This window comes from Marmota monax, unplaced genomic scaffold (genome assembly GCF_021218885.2).
Source record: "Marmota monax isolate L192 unplaced genomic scaffold, Marmota_monax_Labrador192_F-V1.1 WCK01_AAM20220418_F8-fsc00011, whole genome shotgun sequence".
NCBI lineage: Eukaryota > Metazoa > Chordata > Mammalia > Rodentia > Sciuridae > Marmota > Marmota monax.
This window is the reverse complement of record NW_026693082.1, coordinates 13,181,119-13,199,727: the sequence shown is the minus strand read 5'-3', so window position 1 is coordinate 13,199,727 and position 18,609 is coordinate 13,181,119. Positions and strand designations below refer to the sequence as shown.

Sequence of the window (18,609 nt, the reverse complement as noted above, 5' to 3'; positions counted from 1 at the left end):
CAAGCTTTTGGACACCTTTTTTCTTCAATACAGAATAACAGAAAAAGGTTACCACACAGCTCTAGGGCCCACTCCTTGGGGTTCTTGGAGACACAGGCAGGGCCTATGCTATGGGAGGGCCAGGCATAGCTGCTAGAATTTCTGAGGAGCTCTGCTGGTATCAAGGGACCAGGTTTACTGTAGAGAACACCTATTCTTGGTAAAATAGTAAACATTATCTTCACCAACCAGTGGCATGGGCTTGGACCAGGCGGCCTTGGGACAATGCAGGTATTAAGCGATAAAAAAAGACTCGCCAAAAGCAACTGGAACCTGGTTGTACTTGCAAGATATCTGAATTCAGTTCATCCTTGAAGACCCTAAAACTGCCCAGTATAGAGGGCTGGACGCACTGGGGGCCATGATCAGTGTGATCTTTAAAATATATACATAATCTTAATGAAACTCGCAACCCTGCAAGTTTTTACCCAGGCTCCTGAATGAATGTTTGGATTACTAACCCTGCAAGTTAATAATTTTCACATTCTATGAATCAGGTAAATGAGTGCAGGTTAAGTCACCCAGTTAAAATCTCTATAGATATAGTAGGTGGCAGATCTAGGATTTGAATCCAGCCTGTTAGTATTCTTTCTATACTTCCTCCAAATTATCAGATTATGTCATTCAGATCAATATTTCTTTTCAGGCTATTCCAGATTAATCCTGATTTGCTTAACTTAATTTACAAAATTAATGCTATTGAATAGGAGCAAAATATTATCTGAGTGAGTTTCCTTCTATTCCTGGTGCTAATGAATAATGAGGCAGGCAAATAGTAAAAATTAAAAAAATAAACAAAAACAAAAAGCAAAAAGCCAGAATCTGAAGGTCAGTTTCTAAATATTTAAGGTGGACTTATTAATTAACACAAGCTAAGAATTAAAATCCTCTTTTTCTATGAATGAATTTATAGTTTAAGCTGGGAAGGCTGAAAGGAAGAGTCTTCTTCTACACTTACTGATCCAGGCTGACCCATCAGGCCACAGCTGGGGTGGAATCTGCAAGCCCCAGCCTGCAGGAATCCTTCTTTGCATTATCCAAGCACAGAACCCTCCCCCAGCTCCAGTTTAAAATAAGTAAATAAATTTAAATTTTAACAAATTGTGTTTATTTCCATTCTCTGCAACAAAAAGAAAAAGAGAAGAGCAGAACCACAAGTTTACATCTCTTCACCTAAGGTTTAAGCAGATTTTCTTAATCAAATCTGACTTAATTTTGTCACACTTCGCTTTCTTAGTTGGAACCTTCACACCAGTGGCATGAATGTCTTTACTGCTGGTATGCAGGCCTAGGGTAGGGAATTCAGGTGCACATCCACAAAGCACAAAGGACAGAGCCAACATGTAATTGCAAGGTGAACTTTCATTCACCACAAAGATGTTACTCATTGTCATTTGGAATCTCAAATGAAAAGCTAACTTTGCCATTTTAATGATGCAATGTGAGAAGCTAAGAATTTTTTTTTTTTTGCTGCTAAAAATGCAAATGTAACACTATATTTTAAACAAAATCACAAACTAATTCAAGAAATAATTGTGTTGGTGAACAATACAAATATAGACTCCAAGCATTTTGGAGCAAGAATGAACATTGTATTGTATCTTTTCTCATGCAATTTTACCAAGATCCAGAAAGATTGTGATTTGAATAAAATTATAAAGAGAGTATTTGTAAAAAAGAGGAATATATTCCCAGAAGTTTTCCTTTCTGGTTTAGGGGTCTTTATATTTAATAGACTGATCTCAAATACTGTCCTTAAGCAAGGACAAGATCATAAAAATAATGTGCTTAAAATTTTATGTATGATATATTATATAAAATACATTTTATGTCTAATTTATATTAAAATTATATGTAAAACATATTACATATAATTTTTATATCTAATTTATATTTAAATTGTAATTTATGACATGTTATATATACATATACATATATGTATGTACATATATATGTAAATTGGGAGGGACTTACTTTTTTCTTTTTAAAGCAGCCTAGGAATAATTTTCTATCATTTTTCTCATTTACCAAGAGAAGTCAAAATTAAAAAGCAAAAATCCACTGCACTTTCATAGAAACACTAAATGCTTTATGGAGAGTTGAATTTGTGGGGATGATCCACACCCTCTTCTCCCTCTGGGGAAAGGAAAAAAAGGCAAAACACCTGGTGCAGCAAGATTTCATGCATGCACAGCCTGAAGCTACAAATAAATTTATTAGATCTCTGGCAACACATTCTTAAAATAAACTTAATAGCCTTCAGGTCTCTGTTCAAACCAGAACCTAATTCCTTTTGTGGCGCCAGACATCTCCCCCACCCCAAAGAGGCTGGGGAAAGGAAGGCAGTGGCTCTGGGTACCCTGAACCTCCAGGAGTAACCGGTTTAGCACCATTTAGTTAATTCCCTGCAAAGTAAGGCTGTTTTCTAATTCCTATGTGTATAACAGTACTAGACACATTACTGTGAGAATCTCATTGCAATTAACGTGCATTACATGCTGAACTGTATTTTGGATTATCTTTTGACAATGTAGTATATTCACATCAGGAGACAAAAGTATAAAAGAGAAGGAAATCAATCTAACTTTTAACAAGAAAAAAAAAACCTTTAACCTATTCCATTATTCCCAGAATTTAAATTTGATAGCCAGGATGGAGGGATTTGTGTGAGACAGGAGCACAAAAGCTAATCTACAAATTCAAAATATTGTGATTGGATTTTAACTTAGTATACTGGAAAGTTAGAACTAAGTGAGAATTTCCCGAAGATCATTTTGTTTAATTTTTTTGCTATTGTTCTTTTAAATGTGGCTTGGTAACATTTTTCAGCTATATTTGCTTTCAGTAGCAAAATCAACATGTGGCAGTTTTACATTTGTAGGCTTAAAATAAATTTATGGAATCATGATTAGTTAATAGCTATTTCTTCTATAAGAGAAGAACGAAAAGTAGAGAATGTGTGTGTGGTGACAGGGGGAAGAGAAATAGAGACAGAGAAACAGACAAAGACATGGAGAAGAGGTGAAGTACTATAATATCAATGCACAGGTTTATTCACATTTTCTTTTCATTTATTTCAGATTAGTTTTGCAAAGCTAGCTTTTGTACTTAACTTGTAATATTGTTTAATTAGTTCAACCCTTTGGTGACTGCTCTGATCCCTTTAAAATTATGCCAGAGCTACAAAATGCGGCCCTCCTTGGTGATTTCCCTATCTGAGATTAATTTGAAAGTTGTTCATTTACATATTTAGCTGCTAAAAGAAGAAGAAGAAAAACACAACTACAATAAGTATACAGAGAAGTCGGTTTTGTCATAGAGCACCATACCCTGTTAGCAAAACAAAAATTGAACAAGGAGCCGTTTAATTCAATGCGTATTTTTGAACAGAGCTCTGGGCAAAGCACATATAGTAGGATGTATAAGTGGTTCAAGTATATTCCCTTCTGTAAAACTTAGATTCTAATAAAGGGGATGAACCAAACACCACACAGAAATTTTATTAAAGATGTAAACATAAAGTACCTGGGGCTCAGAGGACTGTGCAAGGGTGTGAGATGGGAAGGACCACTAAGGGCTTTGTACAAAGGTCTCCAGGAGGGACACAAAGGGCTGGACCCCCTGGAAGGGAACTGCAGGAAACAATTGCAGGTGAAGGATGATGGGCAGGCTCCTAGGAAGGAAGGGATCAGTCCAGCTCTGCAGGGTCAGTGGAAGCAGTGGGAAGAAGAAAGAGATAACTGAAAAGTCAGGCTGCCCCTGGGAAGAACGTGGGTTCAGGAGAGTTAGGATCTGCATCACGCTTTAAGAAACGTCATTTTTTTAAATTCCTTAGGAAAATGATGCAAAGGAACATAATCCAAGAGCCCATTTTTTGGAGAAACTATGGCAGGATTCCTTGAAGGAGTTTTGGAACTAAGTATCTATTTGGTCAAAATCCAAATGATATCACAGGCAAAAATCATGCTTCTCTCTCTTTTCCTCTCTTTCTCAAGAAGAAAGAATCAATGTGACAAATTCTTTCTCGGGTCAAGATAAACCATATTTTTTTCTTCACTTGGTTAATATTCAAACACAGGTGGCATTTTATGAATATGCTGAGGATTTGAAATTGTGTATTAGAGACAATTTGAATATGCAGAGAATTCTGACTGATGACATGCAGCCACTTAAGAAAGCACATCTGGAAAGCAACTACAATGACTCTACAACTCATAATATAGTCTAAACCCAGGGTACCTGGGAGTGGGTGATTGAAGGATATAGACCAGAGGCCCCAGGGAAGGTTCTTACTGTTCCCCTACCTGCCCCCCTGCCCCGCCCTCCATGAGCCCACCACCAAAACTCCTCCCATGACCTGGGCCTGCTAAACCCTATAAAACCCAGACCTTTGTAGTGGCTTGCTGCCATTTTCCCCTCAAAAATGTGCCCCTCCACTGCTAAATAAAGCATCACTGGTCCACTGAGGTCTGCCTCCATTTTCTTTCTCTTTTTGAATTCTCTTTCGTGTGCTTTCAGTGATGATTTTGCCACTGGGGGCAGGGTTGGTTGTGGCTGGAGATATTTTTGCTGTCATAGTGGGGGATGGAGTAGAGAGGGAGGAGTTGTTATGTTTTGTTGGGTTGAGACCAAGGAGGCAGGGATTCTACACAAAGAATCATCTGACCCAAAATGTCAATAGTGCTAGTGTTGAGAAATCACAGTCTAAATTTATTACGTTCTGACATATCAACACATATACCCTAGCATAAGCATATTATCTGGCTTTCCCACTCTTTCTTAAGAGCTGAATTAACAATACATATGATCAAGTGATAAAACTGCCTCCTTGTCTTATGTAACTATGCAGAACTGTTCAAATCCATCAATCATGTGGAAAAATTCTGAGTACAAAGTGTTTATTCTCTTGTTTCAGGAAGTAGTTGAGCCAGTAGTTTTCCTACTTAGTTAAAATTTATGGCTAATCCCATGGGAAGTTAGGGGTGAGGAAAGATCTTGAGAAATGCAGCAAACTGTGTCCAAGTAAAACTCCCTGCAAGATTTAGATTTTACATGAAATCAAATATGTGGGCAATGATTTCCACTCTCAACCTTTTTGGCAGATTAGGTTTCACCAGGGCACCTGAGAATTCATGTGTTGAAATGCACCTGTGTGCATGTACACACACACACACACACACACGCACACACACACCCATGCACATACTTGCATGTGCATCCTTACTGTTGCTTCTACAAAGGCTGAAAATAGTTTCCCAACCACTTTACAAAAGAATTCAACACACAGCACCTTTTATAGTCTCTTCACTGAACAATTTAGGGAAAGATTTCCCAAAATATGTTTTTTTTGTTTTGAAACTTATTTTTTTTTAAATTTTCTTTTCTTTTTTTTAGAGAGAGGGGGGGGGGGAGGGAGAGAGAGAGAATTTTTTAATATTTATTTTATAGTTTTTTTTTTCCGTGGACACAACATCTTTATTTGTACGTGGTGCTGAGGATTGAACCCAGCGCCCCACGCATGCCAGGCAAGCATGCTACTGCGTGAGCCACATCCCCAGCCCTTGAAACTTATTTTTTTCCTGGATGTTAGTAGATTCTTTTTTTTTTTTAAAGAAATCACTCTATATCAGTCAGAAGAGAAATATTTAATAGAATTCTCCACTGCAGCAATTCTCAGGGGCATGCAGCATACCCAATCTATTTTACCAGGAAACCCATTCCTTAAGGTTTCACGTAGACTCTGTTCTATGGCATGCATTTTGGGACAAGCTGGCTTCAACTATGGACGATTTAAAAGGCAGATATGAGCATACAGCCTTGTGCAGTATCAATCACATTCAGGTCACATAATATTCAATTGCCACTTTGAATACCAATAGTTGGAATTGTATTTCATAATCTTTAGAAGCAAAATTAAGGGCTTTCTTTCTTTCTTTCTTTTTGTTCTTCTCACTATGAACAATCAATCCAGATTCTGGCTCAAGGTATTTCCATTTCCTAATCTAAATGTCAAAGTAAACATGTTAGTTTGTAGACTGCCAAGAAAATAAGCTTTGTTCAACTGAACACATCTGATGATTGGCATGCTTACCCCATAGTCACCACACTTATTGTTGGAGACGCATGCTTTGCTTTTTTGTGGCTTAACAATATAGTTCTTCAACATTGCCTTTTAATTAGTTAAATGTGGAATCAAATCTCAAAAGAGACAAAGATTAGGATTTTGGTCAGTTCAAACACACACACACACACACACACACACACACACAGAGTTAAAATCACCAACAATGTACAACGAGCTATGTCAGCCCCCATTTTCAATGGGATCTTACTCCCCGTGGATATTTGAACCCTATGATCTGCCCAACTCTGATAAGGGATTTAAAGGCTTACTAAGAAGAATGCTTCTGAAGCTATTAAAACAACCAGCACGGGAAGCATGGGCTAAGCTGGGTTTTGGAAAGAGTATAATGCTGCAACATAAACTTTAGGCTGATAAACAGATAAAAATTCTGAAAGCACATTGTTCCCTGGTCTGTTCTTCTTCCTCTGAGCAGTAACTGCTTCCCATGAGAATATCCACAAATACAACGGCTCTGTCCTCATCAGTTTCAGAAGGAAGATGAAAGACATTTTTGAGCCAACCATTCACATCTCAATAGGTTGCTATAATGATATTTACAAATTCTCCCTTTTATTATAAAAAAAGTATATAAATACCTTTTATTGTCTGAAAAACCAAATGGGCTACAAAATGAAAATGGTTAATTAACCTACCCGGTGTTATATATGTATACAAGAATGTGTGTGTGTGTGTGTGTGTGTGTGTACACATAACTGTATGTCAGGGTCGGATGCTCTGGAGATTTAGGCTTTAGGAAACAGATTACATACACACACACATACATCTACATACCTATCACCCAACTTTATGCCCCTAAGAAACTAAAACTGATTTTTTTTTCTAAGAAGAGAAAATTTATGCTCAGAAAATCAGGCCCTGAGTATGTTTTAAAGAATAACAGGAAAATAATCTTTTAGGAATATAGAAGATTCATAGAATGCATTCTTAAGAAAAATCTAATAATTATCTTTTAGTACCTTACTGGTAACCAAGTGAGCACAGACACCTGGGAGCGCCTCTATTTCTTGTTTCTATTAGAACTGCTCTTGCCTTTCTTTCCTCAACACAGGGGACAGAGTATGTGGCAGTGGATGGAACCCAAGGCATTCCCTGATGGAACTTGCAGAAGCTGGCTGAAGTGTGAACAAGGCAGACAGGACTAAGTTGTCCTCACTTGTAGTCAGGGACTGAATTAAGACATCTTGACTAGTCTGGAGGCTACAACCTGGCCAGTATTTAGAACTCTGCACTGGCTTGTACCAAAGACCTTGGAAGTGCTGCCAAATAGGTGCACTCCAGCATCGGGAAACTCCCCCTGCATGGCTTCATTTTTTTCTCTGGGGAAGTTAAATCCCCCTTTGGTTATTTAAAGCCCTCCCTCCTTTCATGCCAGACTCCAACTCAGCTACTCCCCTTCTTTCTGCCCAATCTCAATTATAAACCCCTTTACCTCACTGCCATTTGTTGGGTATAGAACAGCTTATCTTCATTAATTATTTAGCTTAAAATATGCACAGGCTTATTTTTTTTTAAGATTTCTTAGAAAGGAAAGAGATTTGCGATATTAATACCCTTCTAGTAGAGGGAATATTTTTAATATAATTATACATAATAGTGGAATTTATTGTTACATATTTATATATGCACACAATATAATTTAGTCTATTTTATTCCCTAGTACATCCTCTTTTAATTTTTTTTTAAATTTGTTCTTTTTAGATATACATGACAGTAGAGTGTATGTTGACATAGTATACATTCATGGAGTATAACTTATTCTAATTAGGATTGAGAGGGAATATTTTTAAGAATGAGTTTTTCAGTAATATTTTTCTACATGAGACCATTGTTCTTCATTACTTTGCCAGGCAGTATAAATTCATAAAACCACATGACTGGTTCATTTCATCTTCTTGTCCCCACCTCCTGGCCATTCACTTCCCTCACCTGGTTATTGCCAAAGACTTTCATCTAGAAAAGCGATCTAGGTATTGTCAATATAAATGAGAGCATTTTTATGTATTGGGGAAAAAATCTCGACTTTATGGCATTTTATTCTCAATATCCTACACAGTATTAAAGAACTTTCACTGGGAACAGCCTGAAGACACACAGTAGCTTCATTGTGCACAGGTTTCTCCAGTTATGGATTGTTTGCAAGCCTTATCAAAATGTTAAATAGGGTTGGGATGTAGTTTTGTAGAAAAAAATTTCATAGCTATGAAGGCTACGCTTAGAACTCCTCCTTGGCATGAGTGGTCTAGAGAACAATTCGGGGCAGAAGAGTAGAAATGAATGCTACTACTATGCCACTGTAAGAGTTCTACAAAAATGCACTGTTACGAATCTAATGAGTATATCTGCTGTGCTCCATGAGGCAGGATTCATTAATTTGTGTGGTACAGGGATCATGAAGTGTGAAATAGAGTCCTCATATAGATACAATTACATGGCCCAGAAGGGATATAAAATGTGAATTAGGCACAAGGGACAAAATACAGGCTCAGCTGTAAGGAGTTGGGACAGGAAGGAAAAATGAAGAAGGGAAACACATATAGGAAGAAGATTCCTAATTTTACACCAAAATCTGCTCCCACAATATGGACAATAACCCAGCGCTGACTCTGTCAGCTACTTAGTTTCAATCTGTGCCCAAGAGATGTTGGAGGGAAAAAACCCCAACCAACCATTTTTCTGTGGTCATGTTTATATAGGGTGATCCCTGAAAACGGTGACCAGAGTAGAGTGCCAACCTAGACTTCTTTGGTTGATAAAGGGGAAGATGGGGGAAGGAAAGTTCTTAAGAAGGAATAAAACCACATGAGGAGGACAGGAATTAGCCAGGTGTTTTCAGACACCTGATTAAATAGTACCTCTTGACTTTTATAAGAAATCATACTAGAATAAAAATAAAGAAAATATTAGTAAATATATACACGGTTTTATTTATTTAATTTTTAAAATATGGAACAGAAGTCTGTTATGGATTGGATTGTAACTGTCCCCCAAAGGATCATATGCTAAAGTTCTGGCTGTCAGTCTGTTCTTGGAAGGTGGAACCTTCAGGAGGCGGTGTCTCCTGGAATGAAGGTAGGTTACTGGGGGTGTGTTTCAGTCAGCTTTCCATTGCTGTGACCAAAAGACCTGACTAGAACAACTTAGAGGATAAAAAGTATATTTTGTCTCATGGTTTTAGAGGTTCGGTCCATGGTCGGTTAGTTCCATAGGTCTGGGCCTAAGGAGAGGGAGAACATCATGGTGGGAAGGTGTGGCAGAGAAAAGCAGCAAAGGACATGGAAATAGAACTATAATAGAATCATATCACTTCTGAACATTCTTGCAATGTCTTACACATGAACTTTTGGGAGACACCTCGTACCTAAACCATAACAGAGAGTATCTTTGAAAGGGGTATTGGGAAATGAGCCCCTTCTTTCTCTCTCCCTCTTTGCTTCCTGGCCACCATGAGGTGAGCAGCCTCCTCTGCCATGTGCTCCTGCCCTAATGTACTGTGCTACCACAGTCCCAAAGCAATAGGCCCAGGTGACCATGGACTGAAATCTCAGAAACCATGAGTAAATAAAATTTTTCTTCTTTAAATTGAATTACCTCAGATATTTTGTCACAGCAACAGAAAGCTGACTAACAATTCTGTTCACTTTATTTTGTTAACGCTACTCATCCATTCCTATGAAAATTACGAAGATTTTCTTTTTTACCTTTTGTTTCAAAAGTAGCTCAATGATCCTCATCATTATTTATCTACAGTTGTTTGTATTATAATATATACAGGTTGAGTATCCTTTATCCAAAATACTTGGGATTGGAAGTGTTTTGGATTTTTCTGGACTTTGGAGTATTTATATGTATACATAATGAAATAGCTTAGAAATGGGACCCACTCTTTAACACAAAATTCACTTATGGTTCATGCATGCCTTCTACACATAGCCTGAATATAATTTTATGCTATTTTTGAAAATAATTTTGTGCATGCACTAAAGTTTTATGATGTGGAATTTTCCACTTGTAGCATCATGTTGGAGTACAAAAAGTTCCAAATTTTGGAGCACTGTGGATTTAGTATTTTTGAATTGGGGTGCTTGACTTCTGTGTGTGTGTCTGTGTATCCAACTACCCAAAAATAGGAAAAATCAGGATAGAAAACTTAAGTGTGCCAAGTATGAAGTTGGCTGGAGCATCCCTGGGTTGTATATCCCAAGTGTACTTTTTAGTAAGAAGAGATTGGGGTACACCTGTGATAATTGGGATGCAATGGTGCAGGAACTCAGTGACATCAATTTTGTTTAGGAGCTTATTTTTCTTCCTGCTCCTTCTTACTGGTATTCCATATAGGTTAGTTTGCCAGGTACATTGAGTCTGAGATATGTGAAGTTTATCGGTACTTGTGAGCCCAGTTCATATTATCCCAGAAATCCTAGTTCAGATCTTGTTATTGGGTCATTTCCATAAACTGCCTCATGATTATAGCCCTCATGATTATTTTACAGTTGCAATAATTCATAATTGTTCTTACCAATGTAGGAGTTAAATCCTCATTTCAGTCCCAAAACTCATTGGAAGAACTACTGCAATGTAGTACAGAACAAAGCTTGAGGTTCATGGTAAAAAAAAATATCCAAAGATTACACTTAGATATTTCTGTGCTCTTTGGAAGCACCCCAACAATTCTAGTCTTGTAAAACAGCAAAATGGTATAATCCCACAAGAACAAAGAGAGCAGGAAAGAAGGCAAAATAATAATATTTGTAATTTGGAATTAGGTGGGTTAGTGAAACAGACCAGAATATCAGAAAAAGCACAAAATGAAATTGACCTGGGAAAAAATCCATAGACAACCTGATTTGTGTCTATATACCTAGAAAGACTTAGACATTAATAATGTCAAGTGGTTCCTCACAGCTAGCTTTTGTTTGTTCCCTGTACCAAATTCACATTCCTATACTCTTTCTATTCCACATAATTTTTCTGTATGAGGAATCTGATCTCATTTCTCATTTTCATGATTCCTTCCTGTATCATATAACTGAGGAAATCCTGCCTCACTTAATACAGCAGAAATACTTATTATCAGATTTGCAAATGCACACTTTTATAAAACTCATCAATTACATTTATCTCAATTCATCTGTCCTAAATTGTTCTTTAAAACAATTATACGAACTAAGAACTCCAAATATACACTCACTAACTGGTAGATATACTTAAAACCTGAACAGTTAAAGGGTACTCACTGTAAGGAAGAAATTTGCCAAAGAGGAAAATGACTGTCCAATTATTATAATGAAAATGCTACTTTGCTTCATTTGAGTTCAATCATTCAACATACCGTTTTAGTGGTTTACTCATTATATATCTGACCTCTGCTCAAAATGTATTATTTTTCATTATCAAAATTTATCAAATGGAAAGCATAAGCTAATAATCAGCAACCTTCAGTGCCTCCTCTATCTCCAGAGAAGCATAGTAGATGTCAGCTCTAGGTTTACACAGTGGATATTGGGGGAAGTTTCCACCGGTGTGTTGATGAAATGATTCCCAATTTCACATCCTCATAAAAATGCATGCCTGGAGCAATGGATACATAGCAATTACCTCCCATGACTGAGGAACAAAGCCACTTCAACTCAAGTAAATGAATGAAAGCAGCCCTTTCAAAATGTAGAGAGCAAGAAAGCCGCTGAGGTGTTCCAAAGGTAATAGCCATCTCAGACTTATGACGCTTCCTAGGAAAAACTAAAATCAAGTATCGCCAGTAGCCCCATTCACTTCCAACAGTGACTTACTTGGGACAAGAGAGGTTTGACACATGCTTCATTGTATACACTTGAGAGCATCCTCCATTGCCCCTGCTTATATTTTTTTCAGAAAAAGATTACTGAGTTCTTAATTAATGATAATTTGATGACTTGATTCAGGGCACAAAAGAAGGAAGAAATTCTGTTTGTAACATGACAGATGGAATATTCCTTCCATGTTTTGAAATATGTAACATGCCATGCACTCATCTTTGTATTTCTGAGTGTCTATCACTGCTTCTCCACAGTCTCCACCAGTGCTAAATCAGGCATGAACCGCAGTTGTCTCTTTTCTGGCTACACGGCTACAACAGGGACTGCGTGCTTTAGTGGAAATAACAGGTGCTTTGGATTTACATCGGACAAGGGTTTGAATTCCAGCCCTGTCAATTACTCTCTGTGACTAAGAATATTTAATCTTCCTCTGCCTTGGTTTCCTACCTCTATTGTGTGGATAAATACCTACCGTATAGAGTAAGGATTTAGAGTCAGTGACTATAAAACAAAAAGATACATTCTCTGATTTATTGTGGAAATTTTTACATGTATGTACACAGAGGGTTGCACTGTTGAAAGTGAAATTATTTTTCACTTTTTTGTTGAAACTATCTTACTTATCATTCTTTTTTTTTAAAGATGGCCACAATATCTTTATTTTATTTATTTTTTTGTGGTGCTGAGAATCAAACCCAGTGCCTAACATGTGCGAGGCAAGCACACTTACCACTGAACCACAACCTCAGCCTCCTTACCATTCTTAAGTAAGGCAAGGCACAAAAGCTGTAAGAAAATTTCTTATTCCTGTTTTCCTCTAACAGGAACCATATTAATAAAGCGGCAAGCTTCCAAATTAACAGCATGAATAAAAGTTTCCTTAATACCTTAATACAGCGTGCAAGAGAACAATCATTTTTACAGTGGTAGCTTAGAACTGCATTTCATTGCAATTAACATTTTAATTATCATCAATATTTATTGATAGCCAGAGGGCTAATAGCACTCTACTCTATTTCTCTTTATGATGTGTATTGCAATGAAATCAGAGAACAGAATCCAGAATGATACATTTATTACTTTATGAGGAATGATGTTTCCAAATGGGATATTATAATTTTCTTTGTCTATTTTGTTCTTGCAGTGAAGAATATAACAGAGAATACAATGTAATCATTGGGTTCTTCTATTGGCTCCTATTTATCACCTCAGTAATTAATGCATTTCAAGTTCATTTTAAAAGCCCTATCTCCTAAGAGTGCTCATATTGTTAATGTCCCATTTCTGAATCTATTTGTTTAAAATCTTGTTTATTTTATTCTCTCATTTTTCCTTTGCTACAAGCCTTCAATGTTTATAAAATGAAGTAACATACCTCTAGACCATGAAAATGCAGTATATAATAAATGTCCTTTTAATTTTTTTCTTGATAGTTTATTAAGCATTTCAGCAACCCTAATCTCTTGCATTACAACAGGACTTGTTGATTTACACAAAACACATTGATCAAGAACATTTAAAAATAGATAATTATAGCTCAAAACTGAAAGTTTCCTTAGGGTTTATAAAATATGGTGATGTTTTTGTAGAAGTATGCAATGTTTTTGGCTTTGAATTGCCATGCAGATAAAAAGTATAAAATTATAAGAAGGAAGAATTGTGATCTGCCTTGTTATTTTAAAGAAACTAAAACATAAGCTAATTAAATGGGAAGATAATATTTTGCTAGTATCAGTAGATAATGCTCTTATCACATGGTTAAGGTCTTAGATCTGGGATGAGACAGTCATGTTTTTACACTTTAGTTCCAGAAATATTAACAATGTCACCCTAGACAAAACTAGTTTCTCTAAGGCCAGTTTCCTGATTGGAAAATGTCACGATCATAGCACCTATCTCATAGTATTTCTGTGATGATTAAATGATATCACATATGTAGCACACTGGGCAATGACAACTCTCCCACCTACACCCACAGCAATTGCTCTTGGTGAAAGGAGCATCAGAAGTAATAGAAATGGAGGAGCAGTAATAGTAGAAATCATCATCACTATTTTATTACTATTAGGAAAATTTCAAAGTCATTGGATATGGTTTTTAAAATATTTGGAAAAGATAAAGGAAGATAGGTACCAAAAACCTCCCAATGTATTTGAAAACTTAAACTTGATTGGTGAACTTAATAATCACAGTGGGACAAGAAGACCTACTGTCATATGGGCACAGTGTTAGTAGTGGAAGGTAAGGGAATTGGGATTGATTTTGTAGAACCATTTGTTTGAGGGTTTGGGAAGAAGAGAATGGGGCGAGAGTTGGTGTAAGTGTCCTTAGCTCAGTAATCCTGGCCTGTTCCAACAGACCCTCCTGAAATTGAACTGTTCTAGATAGTATGATAAATAGTGCTTCTTGATCTCAGGTACCAAACAGAACATGAGAAGTCACACCAGCTTCTCTCATTCACTCACTTCCACATCTAATCAGGCATCAAATCCTAAACACATCTGGAATTCATCCCCCCTTTTCTTTTGCCATAGCAAGTTAAATGGCTCCCTTCTTTCAGTGCCACATAATCTCTCTGCAAAGGGTTTCTACCTGGTGCATCTGCGTTCCGCTTCACATTCTTCTTCCCTTTTCATCCTCATGAAGTGGCCCAATCATCTTCCTAAAATGCCAGCTAAATCACGTCATTTCCATTTGCAAACCCTTCACTAACTCCCTATGGACACGAGGGTACAGTCTACAACCTTAGGACAACATGACCAAACCTTCATGATTTGTGGTCTCCTTAACCTCCCCGTCTCACTACCCTGTTGTCTCCATATCAACCCCTCCTTTAAGTCATGCCAAGCTGCTCAGGATCCAGGAACATGATGCGGACCCTCAAGGGTCCACTTGACTCTAATCGACATTCAGTGAGTGTCTAGATTTACCGAACACTGACCTGGGCTGTTTCCTTTTATCCTGTTGTCTTATAAAATTCTTGAGACATTTAGTTTTAACTTAGTTTCAACTTTCAATTTGTAGCTCAGAACTGGTTTGTCTATCACAGATCAAAACAGATTTTCCCTAGTTTCATATATGCTAGATAATCTTTAGGAACCTGCTCTTTGCCAAAGATATTAGAAAGACCTATACTAACATTGTGTGTGCTCTCTCTCTCTCTCTCTCTCTCTCTCTCTTGCTCTCTCTCTCTCTCTCTCTCTCTCTCTCTCTCATATGTCTTGGGTTTTAATTAAAATAATCTAAATAATAAAAGCATGTGCATTCCATCTATCTAGCATTAAAATAACAACAATTTAGGGCTTCTTGGGTTCCTGACTATTCAAAAGTTAAGCTCCTTAATCGTTCTACTCATTTAGTTAGTGATCTTGAAAATGTACAATATTTAAGGGGCTGTGTTGGATAGGTAAACACAAAAATGAAGGAGACACACAGTCCCTCCTGGGGAGAGACAGGAAAACCAACTACTGAAATCCCACACATGATACCCACTTGTGCAGGGCGCTGGTGGGTGAAAGAAAGAAATTGCTTCATATTAGTCGGTAATGGTTTCTAAGAGAAGAACATGCTGAAGTGGAGTCTTCAAAAACAAGGATTTAGTTTAAGTAGGAAAGGGGAGTAAGGGCATTTGAGCCAGAGAGACTACCAAATGCAGAGGCCCACTAAAAGTAAGTGGTGAGAGAAAAAACAGAAGTAAGAAAGAATTAAAGGAACAGGAATGAGAGTAAACAGTTCATCTATGAGTTAGATGTCTGTATAGTTTCTAAAAGTTAACACTGTTCCATTGGCTAACATCAAAGGGAGATGTTTAGTTTTTAACATCAGTATGGATTTCTTTGCATGATGATTTTCATTATTTATTTTAACTAGAATTATTTAATAATTCTTCAATTTGTCTTCCTAAGAGTTGAGATTTCACCATGTATCCAAGGGTCTGCTTCTTCTGTAAGCTCATGCTCAATATAGTCTTGTTACATAATATTATGCTGCATACCCCCAAAATTGATAAAGAAAGCTCGCTGTCTTATATGAATATTTGGGGTGTAAATGTTTAACAAAATGGAAATACTTCATTGTAAACCATCAAAAATTTTGACATGACATAAAGTCCTACAATAAAATACAAATACTTTTCCTTTGACTTTTCAAAAACTAAAATACCTGTTCCCTGGCATTTTTTATGAAATAACAGTTAATAAAATCATGATATTTCTAAACAGATTCCCTTCCTAGATCAGTCTCTCCACCCCAATTTCCAGTCATTTGTTTTTAGGTCCTTTCAAAGCAATTTTGTAGCTCCCTTAGGCCAGAAAACATATGGCAGTTAGAACCACTTGCTGAAAATCATTCTTATAAATAGGTTACTTTCTAGTTAAAAATTATCTTTCAAGGTTTGAGATAGCTTGTATCATTAAGTGAACCTCTGAGGCAGAAAAGAGCTTGACTGAATAAACAGTGTAATCTAGTCTGGGCCTGAGAAATGTGGCTGGGGGAAGTTGGGTACATTGAAGTAGTACATAGAAGGCACCTGCCTTCTGCACGATTGTGTCCCTCGTTCTGCCACCAACTGCTTCTCTGTGTTCCTTGCAGCAGTGAGGACACCAGCTTTCACACCAAGGACACCTATGTGACTGCAAAAGTCCAGGTGAACTAACTCTCATATCTATCTGAATCACCTGGAAATACAGGTGGAGATGGTTCCACAGAGAGGGAGGCAGGGGAAGGAGAGGGTATAATCTAATCTTGCAAGATGTTGAAGCTCAACCAGGAGCTGTGTCTCAGCTAACAGATGCTCAGCTTCTGAGTCTATGGAAAAGCCATTCTATTCTCTGTCTAACCCAAACTCTTCATTTGAGACTTCTCATTACCAGTAAGTTAAGCTTTCCAGCAACAGCTATTTAAGTTCTCCTGAGTGGTTTCCCAAGAAGGCATTTTAAAAGAGATCTTGCTATATAATTTCCTGCTGTGATGATGACAAATAATTACTATTTTGATAAATGGTTTTTCTTTCAGTAAGAATAAAAACTGAAAATGAAATGACAAAGGAGTGGTTACCGTGTTCACAGATATAATCAGAGAGAACCATCAAAGAAAACAGGTGATTCCTCCCTTTAATGAATTTCACTTTCAAACAAAGACATCACAGGACATGTGTGTTGCCCTCATAGGTCTGTGTTGGTCTAAATTCAACCACACAATTTCTAAATCGAGTGGCATATTTATAATTTAGCATGTAAGATTGTTGTAAATTGGGATGATTTTAAGGTTTTATGTATAAAGATGAACACCTCAATTTCTAAAAATTAAAAATACAGCATTTGAAGACAGACTTCTTCATAACAGGGAAAATTTAGCAAGGCTGTATATTCAACCCACCTGGCATATCACCACCAATCAGATGTAGAATCAGATCTGAGAGCCCTGCCGTCCTCTATTAAGCCAAGCATTTTAGATATTCCTTAAAATGTTTAGTGCTGCACTTACCACTCTTTTCACTAATATTTTCATTTAGGAACATGGAGTTACTGTTAATAATGTTGTTATTTTAGTATAAGCTGATTATTTTTATATTTAAATGAATTGCTAAATTACTATCTGAATTACTATTTTTTCCAGTTTAAATCATGGTACACATGAATCGGTATATCCCAAACAAAATCTGATTTATTTGAGGGTCTCAAAAAAGTTTTAAGAAATCCTAGATCTGAAATATCTGAAAACATGCTATACAATATGCACAAAAATTAACTAGGTCATAAAACTGCCCCAGGGTTAGCAAAAGCAATACTTTAAAACTAGTTACCTAAAATATACTTTGTAGCTGAAAATGAGAGAGAGAGAGAGAACTCTGCCTCTTTTTAAGGATTCATCTAGGCCTCTCCTTTTTTTGTATCGGACTACGCCTTCAGCCAGTCTCAAAATTATATATTGAACATTCAAAGCTTAGTAAACACGTGATGATTGAAAAAGTGAGATAAGGTAACACATGCTATTTTTACAAATAAAAACTTCTTTAGAGTGTTTCATTCTGCCTGGTTTGTTAACTTGAAATGTCTTTTTGTAGAACATAATAGTGATTTAGTTTATATTGTACAGCACTGCTTTCTTTTCATTAACTAACATGACCTATTAGGCTCCCTACACACTTGTTTAGATGAACTACTTATTCTGGTTTAGGACTAGAAGCCTCATTTTCATCATTAATTGGGCATTAAAAATAGTCTTCTCTAAGACATTTTGTGAAACACAGGCAGTTTATGTTTCCCATGATCCAAGTATGCTATTTGCATGTATGAATATGCAACAATGAAGTTCATTATTCAGTGTAATTAAAATGCATGAATTAAAATATCATGAAATTTAAAAATCGATTTTTGACCAATTATTTTTGTATATGTCTTTAAAACAGTAAAACAAAGGAAAGGGATTTGAAGGAGAAAATATTATGCCTCTGTTTGAATCATACTACTTGTTATGGATGTATGGATTAAAGATTCTTAAAATCTTGTATTCATTACAAAAAAAATCCTTTATTGTTATGTTTTCCTAACTCGTTCCTTTAATGGTTACTGAAATTATTTTACTGGGTAGATCTGCAACCAGCATGTTAACAAAAGGAATAAAAATAGAAAG

The 18,609-nt window shown here is 36.6% G+C and overlaps 1 protein-coding gene across 1 annotated transcript in view; it reads right to left on the bottom strand.

The window, feature by feature from the left end:
- Frem2 (FRAS1 related extracellular matrix 2) overlaps positions 1 to 18,609 on the bottom strand; it is a 179,761-nt gene that overhangs the window by 115,227 nt on the left and 45,925 nt on the right. The window lies entirely within an intron of this gene.